The 12803-nt window shown below is 41.8% G+C and overlaps 1 protein-coding gene and 1 pseudogene across 6 annotated transcripts in view; both read right to left on the bottom strand.

Moving 5' to 3' along the window:
- The window catches only part of NT5C2 (5'-nucleotidase, cytosolic II), a 191614-nt gene that overhangs the window by 97865 nt on the left and 80946 nt on the right, over window positions 1–12803 (bottom strand). The gene's annotated exons all lie outside the window — the stretch shown is intronic.
- On the bottom strand, window positions 11442–12268 carry LOC136384506 (ADP-ribosylation factor-like protein 2-binding protein pseudogene; annotated as a pseudogene).

Genomic DNA, 12803 nt, shown 5'->3' with positions numbered 1-12803 from the left:
ACTAAAGATGAAAGATTGAATGTTTTCTCCCCTAAGGTCAGAAAACAGAGATGTATGCTCTTACCGCTCCTAGTCAATAATATACTGGAGAGTCTTTTCTAGCCAGGACAATCAGACACCTCTCAGCATATACAAAAGTTAACTCAACATGGATCATAGACCTAAATGTGAAATCTAAAATTATAAAACTTCCAGAAAAAAACACAGGAGAAAAATCCTTGAACTTTGAGTTAGTCAAAATTCCTAGTGCTAACACTAAAAACACAGTTGATAAAAATAAGTTGATAGCCTGACCAGGCAGTGACCTAGTGGATAGAGCGTCGGACTGGGATGAGAAGGACCCAGGTTCAAAAACCCCAAGGTCACCAGCTTGAGCGCGGGCTCATCCAGCTTGAGTACGGGGTCGCTAGCATGAGCATCGGATCATAGACATGACCCCATCCATGGTCACTGGCTTGAGCCCAAAGGCTCAAGCTGGCTTGAGTAAAGGGTCACTCACTCTATTGAACCCCCCCCATCAAGGCACATATGAGAAAGCAATCAATGAACAACTAAGGAGCTACAACGAAGACTTGATGCTTCTCATCTCTCTCCCTTCCTGTCTGTCTGTCCCTCCAACTCTGTCTCTGTCAAAAAAAAAAAAAAGTTGATAAATTCAGTTCATCAAAATCTAAAACTTCTCTTCAAAAGACACTTAAGAGAAAGAAAAGACAAGTTACAACCAAGGACACAAGTTCTCAGCCTCATGGAGCTTACATTTTAGTGGAGAGAGTAACTAAATATATAATATTGTGTCAGGTAGTGGTAAGTGGTATGTGGTATAAGTCAAATAAATAAGGTGAGAAAACAGAAAACGACAATGGTCATATTGTAAATAGGAAAACCTTGGAAAGCCTCTATGAGGAGGTAATATTTGTTTAGAGGCCTGAGTAAAGTTAGGGAGTAATAAACAAACAATAAATCAATTTACCAATTTACTACAAAGATGGCGTTACAAGTCATGTTAATCTATTTTGTATATTCCCATTAATATGAATATGCGTGCTGTAAAATATTTAAAATGTTTTATTCCCTTAGAAAGTAAACAAAAGAAAATTGTGTTTTCTTATTTTTTATTTTTACTTACTGATTTTAGAGAGGGGAAAGGAAAGAGGAACGCTGACTTGTTTAGCTATCTATACATTCACTGGTTGATTCTTGTATGTTCCCTGATCAGATCAAACCTGCAACCTTGTGTATCAGGATGACATTCTAATCAACTGAGCTACCCAGCCAGGGCCAGAATTGTGTTTTTATATTGTGTTTCCATTAAAATGTTTTCTATCTCTCCTGACAGGGAGGAGATAAGCTGAAGAAAAGTATTTACAAATCATACATCTTATAAAAAGACTTGTATCCAGCCTGACCAGTGGCCCAGTGGCGACACAGTGGACAGAGCATCACTCTGGGACACTGGGGTCCCAGGTTCAACCCCAAGGTCACTAACTTGAGTGCAGGCTCATCTAGCTTGAGAGCAGGCTGCTGGCTTGAGCCAGAAGACACTAACTCAACTACAGACCCTGGTCAAGGCATGTACGAGAAGCAATCAAGGAATAACGAAAAAAAAGTGCTGCAACTACAAGTTGATGCGTTTTTTTTTTCTCTTCCTCTATCAAAAAAATGAGAAAAAAAAGACTTGTACCCAGAATATATAAAGAGTTCTCAAAATGCAATAAGACAAATATCCAATTTTAGAATAGTTCAACAGCTGCTTTATCAAAAAAGATATTTAATGGCAGATAAGCACATGGAATGATGCTCAACATCATCATTAGGGCAATGCAAGTTACAAACATGAGATTCTACCACATGCCTGTTAGAAGGTTTAAAATGAAAAGGACTGACCATGCCAAATTTGGTGAAGATACAGAGCAACTAGAACTCTAATACATTGCTGACGAGTATATAAAAATAGTACAGCACTTTGGAAAACAATCTGCCATTTCCTTAAAAGTTAACATATATATGTCCCAACCTTTCACCTAAGTCATTATTCAAAAGAAGTGAAAGCATGTATTTTTAGAAATATTATATACAAATATTCAATAGCAGCTTTGTATCAGCCAGAATTGAAAACAACCCAAATGGATAAAATGTGGTACTTCATACAATAGACTACTACTATGTGATAAAAAGGAATAAACTACAAGTATACAACCTACATAAATATCAAAATTATGCTAAGTGGGCCCTGGCTGGTTGCCTCAGTGGTAGAGCATTAGCCTGGTGTATGGATGTCCCAGGTTGATTCCCAGTCAGGGGCCCACAAGAGAAGCAACCATCTGCTTCTCTCCCCCTCTCTGTCCCTCTTCTCCTCCCACTGCCAGTGGCTCGGTTCAAGCATTGGCCCTGGGCACTGAGGATACTCAGCTGGTCCAAGTGTGTCAGCCTCAGGCATTAAAAATAGCTCGACCAGGCGGTGGCACAGTGGATAAAGCGTCAGACTGGGATGCAGAGGACCCAGGTTCGAGACCCCGAGGTTGCCAGCTTGAGCGTGGGCTCATCTGGTTTGAACAACGCTCACTGGCTTAGACCCAAGGTCTCTGGCTCCAGCAAGGGGTTACTCAGTCTGCTGAAGGCCCACGGTCCAGGCACATATGAGAGGGCAATCGATGAACAACTAAGGTGTCGCAACGAAAAACTGATGATTGATGCTTCTCGTCTCTCTCCATTCCTGTCTGTCTGTCCCTATCTATCCCTCTCTCTGACTCGGTCTCTGTAAAAAAAAAAAAAAAAAAAAAATAGCTCGACTGTTTAGTGCATCGGCCCCAGACAAGGATGGATCCGGTCCTGGAGCATGCAGGAGTCTGCCTTACTATCTCCCCTCCTCTTAAAAAAAAAAATTGTGCTAAGTGAAAGCAGACAGACAAAAAGAATGAGCACATACTATATGTAAATGCATAAAATTCTACAAAAAGCAAACTAATCTACAGTGACAAAAAATAGATCAATGGTTGCCTGGGGTAAAAGAGTGAGGTTGGGAAAGGGCCCAAGGAAACTTTAGGGAGATAATACATTCATTATCTTGATTACAGTGATTGTTTTACAGGTGTGTACATATGTCAAAACTTCTTGCACACTCTACATATGTATAGATTGTTGCATGTATTTATATACCAATAAAACTACTTTTTAAAAGTCAGAGGCAGTAATTAAACTAAGAAAAGATATCCCCTATGGTGGGAATATATACATATATATATATATTTTTTTTTTTTTTAATTACCTTCTTCAAATTATTTGCAGGAAAAATTCAAAGCACTTACCTGGGTCATGAATGGATTAAACAAAATACATTTATTTTAAAATGCATTTTATTTTAAAAATTCAACTTAAGAGTCTCAGCAAAGGTCATTCAAAACTTTATTCAATTAAAAAATGCAAACTTGCCTGACCAGGCGGTAGCGCAGTGGATAGAGCGTCGGACTGGGATGCAGAGGACCCAGGTTCGAGACCCCGAGGTCGCCAGCTTGAGCATGGGCTCATCTGGTTAGACCAAAAGCCCACCAGCTTGAACCCAGGGTCGCTGGCTCCAGCAAGGGGTTACTTGGTCTGCTGAAGGCCCGCGGACAAGGCACATATGAGAAGGCAATCAATGAACAACTAAGATGTCGCAATGTGCAACGAAAAACTAATGATTGATGCTTCTCATCTCTCTGTTCCTGTCTGTCTGTCCCTGTCTATCCCTCTCTCTGACTCACTCTGTCACTGTAAAAAAATAAACAAATAAAATTTTTTTAAAAAATGCAAACTTAATAACCATATTATCACTAATATGGGATAAAGTCTGCCATGAAATCTATAATTATGTGAAGGTAAAGGGGTGAGATTTTCTTAAATCATTATCTTCAAATAATTCATCAAATGACAGTTTTCTATGATTTTACCCAACACATCTTAGTGTTACTCTGACATTTCTGAACTCTATCCAGAGACAGTCTATCTAATGCTTAACATTATTTCATAATGATAATAAAATTGATGATGATTCTTTTTTCTTTTTTTTTTTTGGAGATGAGAAGCATCATAGTTGCAGCACTTTAGTTGTTCATTGATTGCTTCTCATATGTGCCTTGACAGGGAAGGGGGCAGGGACCTCCAGCCAAGCCAGCAACCTTTGCGCTCAAGCCAGCAACCATGATGATCCCATTCAAGCCAGTGACCCCACGCTCAAGCGAGCAACCTGTCAGGCTCAAGATGATTTTTTTTTCTTATGATTTACCTTTTTAATTTATTGTGTTGACATGGTGTCAAGTGACCCACTCAATATAACACCATCTATACACTGCATTGTGTCCCCCATGCCCCATGCAAAGTCTATTTTCACCCGTTTCACCACCTTTGCCCCCACCCCTTACCTCATCCCCTCCTTTCCCTCTGGCAATTGCTAACCTGTTGTCTGTATGTATGTATTATGTATATATAATAAGCAGGTAAACATTTCATGTCATGTTTCCAGTGTCAGGCTTAAGAGTAGTTTTTTCAATAAGGTAAGGCAGCAGCTGATACTAAATAAAAAGCTCTTAATTTTAATTCTTTTCAAACAATAGTGATAGTGAGATAATTCTGTTTCAATATAAAATAGCCAGCCTCCAAAGTAGTTGTACCTGAAAAGTAACAACTGAAATGAACTCTTAAGCATTTAAAATACTGTAGTCTCACCCTTGAAAAATACTTCATAGGCAAAACGTACAGTTCCCTTCACCACTAACATACCGTCCCACAAAGGAAAAGAAACCAGCTGCCCCAACAGCTCCAGGGAACTGCTGAAAACAGGAAGAAAGAGTAACTGAAACTTAGGGTAAGTCTGGTTAGCAAAACCAATTTAAATGTCTGTTTCAGGACCGGTCAGTAATTCACTCGGAAAGACCTGAGTAGCACATTAGCACAGTATGTAGCAAAGATCTATCAGACAAAGTGTTTTTAATACACATAGGAGTTCGATTCAAATATTCATTTTTCTTTTTTGTTTTAATGACCTAAATATACTTAATTAATATTGTGAAACATCCCCTGCTCCACAGCTTGGAGCCCTAACAGAATATATTTTGATATTATCATAACACTGTTGTTTAGACAAATTTTTTTTCAGTACTATCCTGTTGGGAAAACTTTTAGCCATGTACCTCCAACATGGTACTGTATGTAATTAAACAAACACAGAAAAATTTTAAAGGACAAGCTAAAAATAAAAAAGTCATGTTTTCTTTACCCTGGAGGACCACTGAGCTGATTTTCTCAATTCCTTTGGTGATGGGAGGCCTTACCAAATATTCATTTTTCAATAAATAAGTGTGCCAATATACATAATAAAGTAATGATAACATTAAGTAAATATTAACATTCACAGTGTTTTACTAAACTTCACTGGAATTTATTTTGTGTTTCAAATATAAAGCTTGACATTTACAAGTTTTATAATCTAAAGCTTGGAATTTACAAGTTTTATAATTAAACAGTCTCATTCTAAGAACAATGAACACTGATCTGAAACTTAAGTGGAAAGGACAATTTTGAATGATTTCTTCAAAAGTTCTCACCAACCTGAAATTATTTCACTCTTAATAAATACAACTTTAATTAAATATTACACATATTAAAAAAGCTTACAGAAGAAGTTAAAACTATATCCTCCACCTCTATGCCTGGTATCATACTAAATAAGCACATTTTATACATAGCCCTTGATAATCTTGGTCCTTGACACATGAGTGAGTAAACAGTTTTTTGGTTTTTTTTTTTTATTTTTTTCTGAAGTGAGAAGTGGGGAGGCAGAGAGACGGTCTCCCAACCGGGATCCACCCAGCATGCCCACTAGGGGGCGATGCTCTGCCCATCTGGGCTGTTGCTCTGTTGCAGCTGGAGCCATTCTGGCACCTGACAGGAGGCCATGGAGCCATCCTCAGCGCCCGGGCCAACTTTGCTCCAATGGAGCCTTGGCTGCGGGAGGGGAAGAGATAGATAAAGAGAAAGGAGAGAAGGGAGGGGAAGAGAGAGATAAAGAGAAAGGAGAGAAGGAAACGTAGAGAAGCAGATGGGTGTTTCTGTGTGCCCTGGCCAGAATTCAAACCTGGGACTTCCACACACCAGGCTGACGCTCTACCACTGAGCTAGCAGGCCAGAGTGGTTAAACAGTTTTAAATAGTTCATGACAAAGAGGTTTTGTTCATTTTTCATTTCACTATTCTCATTCAGAGTTCTTCACATCATTTGCCCCAAGTGATACTACACATTCCTATCAAAGGGCAACCTCAGGTTGCACACCAAGTAATGCAGACCGCTAACAAATTCAAACTAAATAAAATCATACTTACCTATCCCACACATATCATTTGCTATCCTCTTACCCTGCTTTATATATATATTTTTATTCACTTTTAGAGAGGACAGAGGAGAGAGAGAGAGAGAGAGAGAGAGAGAGATGGAGAGAAATATGGAGAGAGAGAGAGGGAGAGAGAGAGAGAGAGAGAAGGGTGGGGAGCAGGAAGCATCAACTCCCATATGTGCCTTGACCAGGCAAGCCCAAAGTTTCAAAAACCAGCAACCTCAGCGTTCCAGGTTGATGCTTTATCCACTGCGCCACCACAGGTCAGGCTATATTTCTTTTTTGTACATTAACAATTCCAGACATAATATATTTGACAATTTTACATACTATCAGTCCCTTTCTCTAAAATGTAAGCTCCAAGAGGGTGAGACTTACTGTGTTTGCCACTATATTCCCAGTTCCTTGAACAAGTCTAATACACACTGGCAAAAATAAATGAACACTTAAATCTCTAGGCTTGAGCTCTTTGCCTGTCACAAGCTAATTTTGTGTAAGCCTGAAAATGCAAGAATATTGTACAAGTTCCTTTTAATGCCTAAATGAATCTTTGTGAAATCTTACTCGTGGTTCAGAAATGCGTAAGATTCTTGGTTTGATTAATGTAATATGTCCCTACCGTTTCCACATCAGGCCTTAGAACAAAAGGTTCCTTGTTCACTAATGGAAAATAAAACTGAGAAGAGATCTTGTCAAGTAAAAAATGCAGTACCTGCTGCCTTAACAATTTGTTTTTCTTCTTCAAGCAACAACATGCTCCAATCTCTAATCTGGAACTGTAACTAAAAAATATAAACTTACTTCAAAATTATACAAAAAAGATATGAACTTGTATGTTCTTTAACATTCTATTGCTATTACTCCTAAAATTCCATTGCATCTGCCATATCAAACAGAATGCTACCTATTAGTTCTACATCAGCATATTAAAGTTACTTCTAACTGAATGTTCTGAGTAATACCAGACTGACACAAAAGAATAAGCAAGCATGTAAAGAAAACATTTTAAAAAATTGGACTTGTGGATTTACATTCAGCTAATACATACTTTTTGCCTTTAGTAATGATTCTTGAATAGTTTTTTTAAAAGCAAGTAGCCTGACCAGGCGGTAGCGCAGTGAATAGAACATCAGATTGGGATGCAAAGGACCCAGGCTCAAAACCCTAAGGTCACCTGACCAGGCGGTGGAGCAGTGGATAGAGCATCGGACTGGGAAGCGGAAGACCCAGGTTGAGACCCCACGGTTGCCAGCCTGAGCGCGGGCTCATCTGGCTTGAGCAAAAAGCTCACCAGCTTGGACCCAAGGATGCTGACTCAAGCAAGGGGTTACTAGGTCGACTGAAAGCCCGCGGTCAGGGCACATATGAGAAAACAATCAATGAACAACTAAGGTGTCGCAAAGAAAAACTGATGATTGATGCTTCTTCTCATCTCTCTCCATTCCTGTCTGTCTGTCCCTATCTATCCCTCTCTCTGACTCTGTCTCTGGGAAAAAAAACAAAAACAAAATTTAAAAAAAAAAAAACCCACTCTGAGGTCACCTGCTTGAACGCAGGCTCAACAGCTTGAGTAAGGGGTCACTGTCTTGAGCGTGGAACCATAGACATGACCCCATGGTTGCTGGCTGGAGCCCAACGGTCGCTGGCTTAAGTCCAAGGTCACTGCCTTGAGCAAGGGGTCCCTGGCTCGGCTGTAGCCCCACCTCCGCCCCTGTCAAGGCACATAAGAGAAAGCAATCAATGAACAACTAAGGAGGCTAAAGAGCCTCAACAAAGAATTGATGCTTCTCGTCTCCTTGGCTGTCTGTCTGTCCTTCTCTCTGTCACTGTCACAAAAAATTTGTAATAAATAAATAAGGCAGGTAAAGCCCTGGCCTGAGAGTTCAGCTGGTTAGAGCATCATCAGGAAGCGCAGAGGTTGCCAGTTCAAGCCCCAGGGCACATATAGGAGCAGACTGCTGTTTCAGTCTCTTTCATTCTTTCCATTCCTCCCTCTAAAATCAATAAAATAAACATTAAAAAAATTTTTTTAAAGGTAAAAAATTCTGCTTTATTTATAAAAGAACTCATTTTTTAATCAAATAAGCTCTTATTCACCACTCAGTTTTGCTTTAGCTGTTATCTTTCCTCTTACGAAATAGAGAAAAATCAAAAAGGCAAAAATAATCACCATAGTATTTCCATCTTTTTGTATGTAAACTCACATTTATGGCTTAGTCCATTTATCTGATAAAAATACAGATATATGCACGCATTTAATACCTTAATAATGCTAACATAATAATAGCTAACATTTATTAAACTATCACTTTTTTCATTAATTATTCTAAACACTATACATATTTTATCTAATTGACTTCTCACAACAATAGTATAAATCAATACTATTATCTTTATTATACAAAGGAGAAAACGGCACAAAAATCATAGAATTATTCCTGTGATAAAGTATGCAGATTCTGGAAACACATGTGGTTTTCAAATCTGGCTCCAGCACTGATGAGCTCTATGACTGAACAATTTACACAATCACTTTCGTTTCTTCCATTCAAAATGGTCAGATTCAGTGCATTAATAAGTGCAAGGTGCTAAGAATAGTGGCTGACACATAATCCTTAATAAATTATTTATAATGCTAGAACCCATGGTATTTAATACCTGCAGACTCTGCACAATGCAGGACTTTATGTTTGGAGGAATGTTATAATAGCTTTCAACTTTCAGAGCCAAAACCTCAGGAGTACCCATTAGGTGCCAATGGCTATACAATTTCACAATTTTTATCATGTCAATCTAAGTACTGTATCCTAAATCTAATCTATGTGTAGGTGTGGGGTTTTTTTGTTTTTTTTCCCCTGAAAGTCTTAGTTCCACATAAAATTATCTCATCAAACCTACTACAGAAGTAAATCATTCCAGGCTAAAATACAGCATTTACTGACTTCAAATTTGTGACAGACTCTAATGTTTACTCTCCAAACAGTTTGGTCTTTTTTGTTGTTGTTGTTGCAAAACACCTTAAATTTTACTCACAGTACACAAGTATTTAATAAGCGCCACATCAGTACAGAAAACACATAGCCTACAGCTAATCCGTTAAAAGCACAACAGCCAAGTGAAAAGTCAGTACAGAGTCTTATTTTTACTTAAAAAAAATCTAAGATACACATGGGGACCTGAACTATTTTCTCTTTCTAGAGATGTGACACCCATGCTTTCCGGTCAGTCATGTTCTATTGAACCTGTGCTAAGCCAACGCACTACGTCAAAGCACACAGATAAGCAGGCAAGCCGTTCGCTGCTCCTACTCACGCTGAGCTGGACCAGTGGAGGAACACTGTCTTGGTAGGAAGATTCTGCGGCCCATCTATCCCACCAGAAAACCTAATGAACTGGTTCACACAGAAAAAGTTCAAGCAAACCTGCACAAACACCTAACATTCTGTAAGGAAAGGAGAAAAAGATACACTTAGTCTACTTCCAGCATAAGCACACACTCACCTGTGCCCAGTTAAAGGGACACTGACACAGGAAGCATTTCTGCTCTCCTGGCACAAACAGCTAAAAAGCACACAGCATATAATACTTTGATCTTGAAGTGGTTAATCGTGGAAGTTCCAGATTACATCCACTAGGTTAGCCTGAGTATTCATCTATAAAAATAGTTTTTCAAAAATACTTAAAAGAGGCCCTGGCCGGTTGGCTCAGTGGTAGAGCGTCGGCCAGGCGTGCAGAAGTCCTGGGTTCGATTCCCGGCCAGGGCACACAGGAGAAGCACCCATCTGCTTCTCCACCCCTCCCCCTCTCCTTCCTGTCTGTCTCTCTTCCCCTCCCGCAGCGAGGCTCCATTGGAACAAAGATGGCCCGGGCGCTGGGGATGGCTCCTTGGCCTCTGCCCCAGGCGCTAGAGTGGCTCTGGTCGCAACAGAGCGACGCCCCAGAGGGGCAGAGCATCACCCCCTGGTGGGCAGAGCGTCGCCCCCTGGTGGGCGTGCCGGGTGGATGCAGGTCAGGCGCATGCGGGAGTCTGTCTGACTGTCTCTCCCCGTTTCCAGCTTCAGAAAAATACAAAAAAAAAAAAAACTTAAAAGAGCCTGACCAGGCGGTGGCACAGTGGATAGAGCGTCGGACTGGGATGCAGAGGACCCAGGTTCAAGACCCCGAGGTCGCCAGCTTGAGCGCAAGCTCATCTGGGTTGAGCAAAAAAAAAAAGTTCACCAGCTCGGACCTAGGGTCGCTGAGCAAGGGGTCACTCAGTCTGCTGAAGGCCCACGGTCAAGGCACACATATGAGAAAGCAATCAATGAACAACTAAAGTGTCGCAACAAGAAACTGATGATTGATGCTTCTCATCTCTCTCCGTTCCTGTCTGTCTGTTCCTGTCTATCCCTTTCTCTGACTCTCTCTCTCTGTCCCTGTAAAATAAAATAAAATACTTAAAAGAGGCCCTGGCCTGTTGGCTCAGTGGTAGAGCGTCGGCCTGGCATGCAAGAGTCCTGGGTTCGATTCCCGGCCAGGATACAAAGGAGAAGCGCCGATCTGCTTCTCCACCGCTCCCCCTCTCCTTCCTCTCTGTCTCTCTCTTCCCCTCCAGTAGCCAAGGCTCCATTGGAGCAAAGTTAGCCTGGGCACTGAGGATGGCTCTATGGCCTCTGCCTCAGGCATTAGAATGGCTCTGGTTGCAACAGAGCAATGCCCCAAATGGGCAGAGCATCGCCCCCTGGTGGGCATGCCAGGTGGATCCTGGTCGGGCGCATGCAGGAGTCTGTCTGACTGCCTCCCCATTTCCAACTTCAGAAAAATACAAAAAAAAGGGGGGGGGGCTTAAAAGAGAGTTCTAGAAACAGTGGGACTACATCAGGACCAGAAGACATAGTGACACAGGGACTACAAATGTAAGACTAGGAAAACTGACTTTAACATGTAGCTTTTAAGTCCAAGGACATCTCTCTCAGTTGAATCCTGCAGCCAAGACACACCATGACAACAGGAGTTCCGGAAATTTCAAGATAGGGAGCTGGCTTGAGTAAAGCCCTAGACCCACACTCCCAAACAGGAAAAGCTATGGAGGATGAAACTTGTGCTGACATACCAACACGTGTTGGAGAGGGCCCCCTGTGAGGTGCTGGGTGTGGGCTTGTTCTCAAGGGGCCGGACTTGAGCCCCTGAGAATGTCCACTGAGGGAGGGGTACTAGGCTAACTGAAAACAAGGTGTTTCCAAAGAAACAGGTCCCAGGAGGGTCACATGATTGTTTTTTGACCCATCAATACTTGATGTTGATGAAGAGTTGCAGAACAGAACCGCTCTCCAAGATCTCTTCTGTCATCAGCTGAAGCCTCTCCCAGCACACTGGGCTGCTGCAGTCTGGACTCTCATTGCCGGGGCTGGGCCTAGTGCCGCAGGTTGTTCTGGGAAGCTGGCAAAGAGGGTGACCTGCACAATGAAGTCACCACTAAACCACTGCTTAAGTCAGGTCCCCAGCCTTCTTTTTCTGCTCTGTAATCCAGAAACATTTCCTTTAAAGCCAGAAAGTCGGTGAATGTGAGCAGCATGTCGAATATGTCACCAGCCACCTCATCTTTACGGTGCTGTAAAGTTGTCGTGAAGAAAAAAAAAAAAAAGTTGTCGTGAAGGCTGCCATGCTAAACCCGGGATCCGCTCCAGCAGTTCTTCAATGTACTTTTCTACCAAAGAGATATATTCATTAAAAATAGGCATGTAGGTGAGTTTAATTCTCTTCAGTGTCTTCAAACTCCTGGTAGTACTTGTCCATGAAATTTCTCTGTAATAACTGAAACTCGTCATCCATGATAATGTCTTCTAAATATCCCAACCACGCATCAAATTCTGCATCAGAGGCGGAAGAGGAAGACAGTGTGAAGCTCTCTTCTACGGCGTTCATCGCCGCTGTCGCCACCGCAACCACCCTGCGTGGGCAAGCCCGACCGTTGGCCTCCTACCAGGTCCGTGGCCGGACCCAATCTCCGTTCGGCTCCGTAGCTAGAGATACCCACCTAACTAGAATCTAACATGACTATTTAAAATAAAGTTTGCCAAATGTTTTCCAAGGATAACTAGTAAAATACATGCAATACTCATCTTTACTGGCAAATTACTTTAGACAAAATACTGTAGTGTAATAGAAACCTGTAGTGTAGCCCTGGCCAGTTGGCTCGGTGGCTCGGTGGTAGAGCGTCAGCCTGGCGTGCGGAAGTCCCGGATTCGATTCCCAGCCAGGGCACACAGGAGAGGCGCCCATCTGCTTCTCCACCCCTCCCCCTCTCCTTCCTCTCCATCTCTCTCTTCCCCTCCCGCAGCCGAGGCTCCATTGGAGCAAAAGATGGCCCGGGCGCTGGGGATGGCTCCATGGCCTCTGCCCCAGGTGCTAGAGTGGCTCTGGTCTCGACAGAGCGACGCCCCGGATGGGCAGAGCATCG

The sequence above is a fragment of the Saccopteryx leptura genome, chromosome 13 (genome assembly GCF_036850995.1).
Source record: "Saccopteryx leptura isolate mSacLep1 chromosome 13, mSacLep1_pri_phased_curated, whole genome shotgun sequence".
In the NCBI taxonomy this organism is placed as follows: domain Eukaryota; kingdom Metazoa; phylum Chordata; class Mammalia; order Chiroptera; family Emballonuridae; genus Saccopteryx; species Saccopteryx leptura.
The sequence above is the reverse complement of the archived record's forward strand: the minus strand, read 5'-3'. Positions and strand labels throughout refer to the sequence as shown.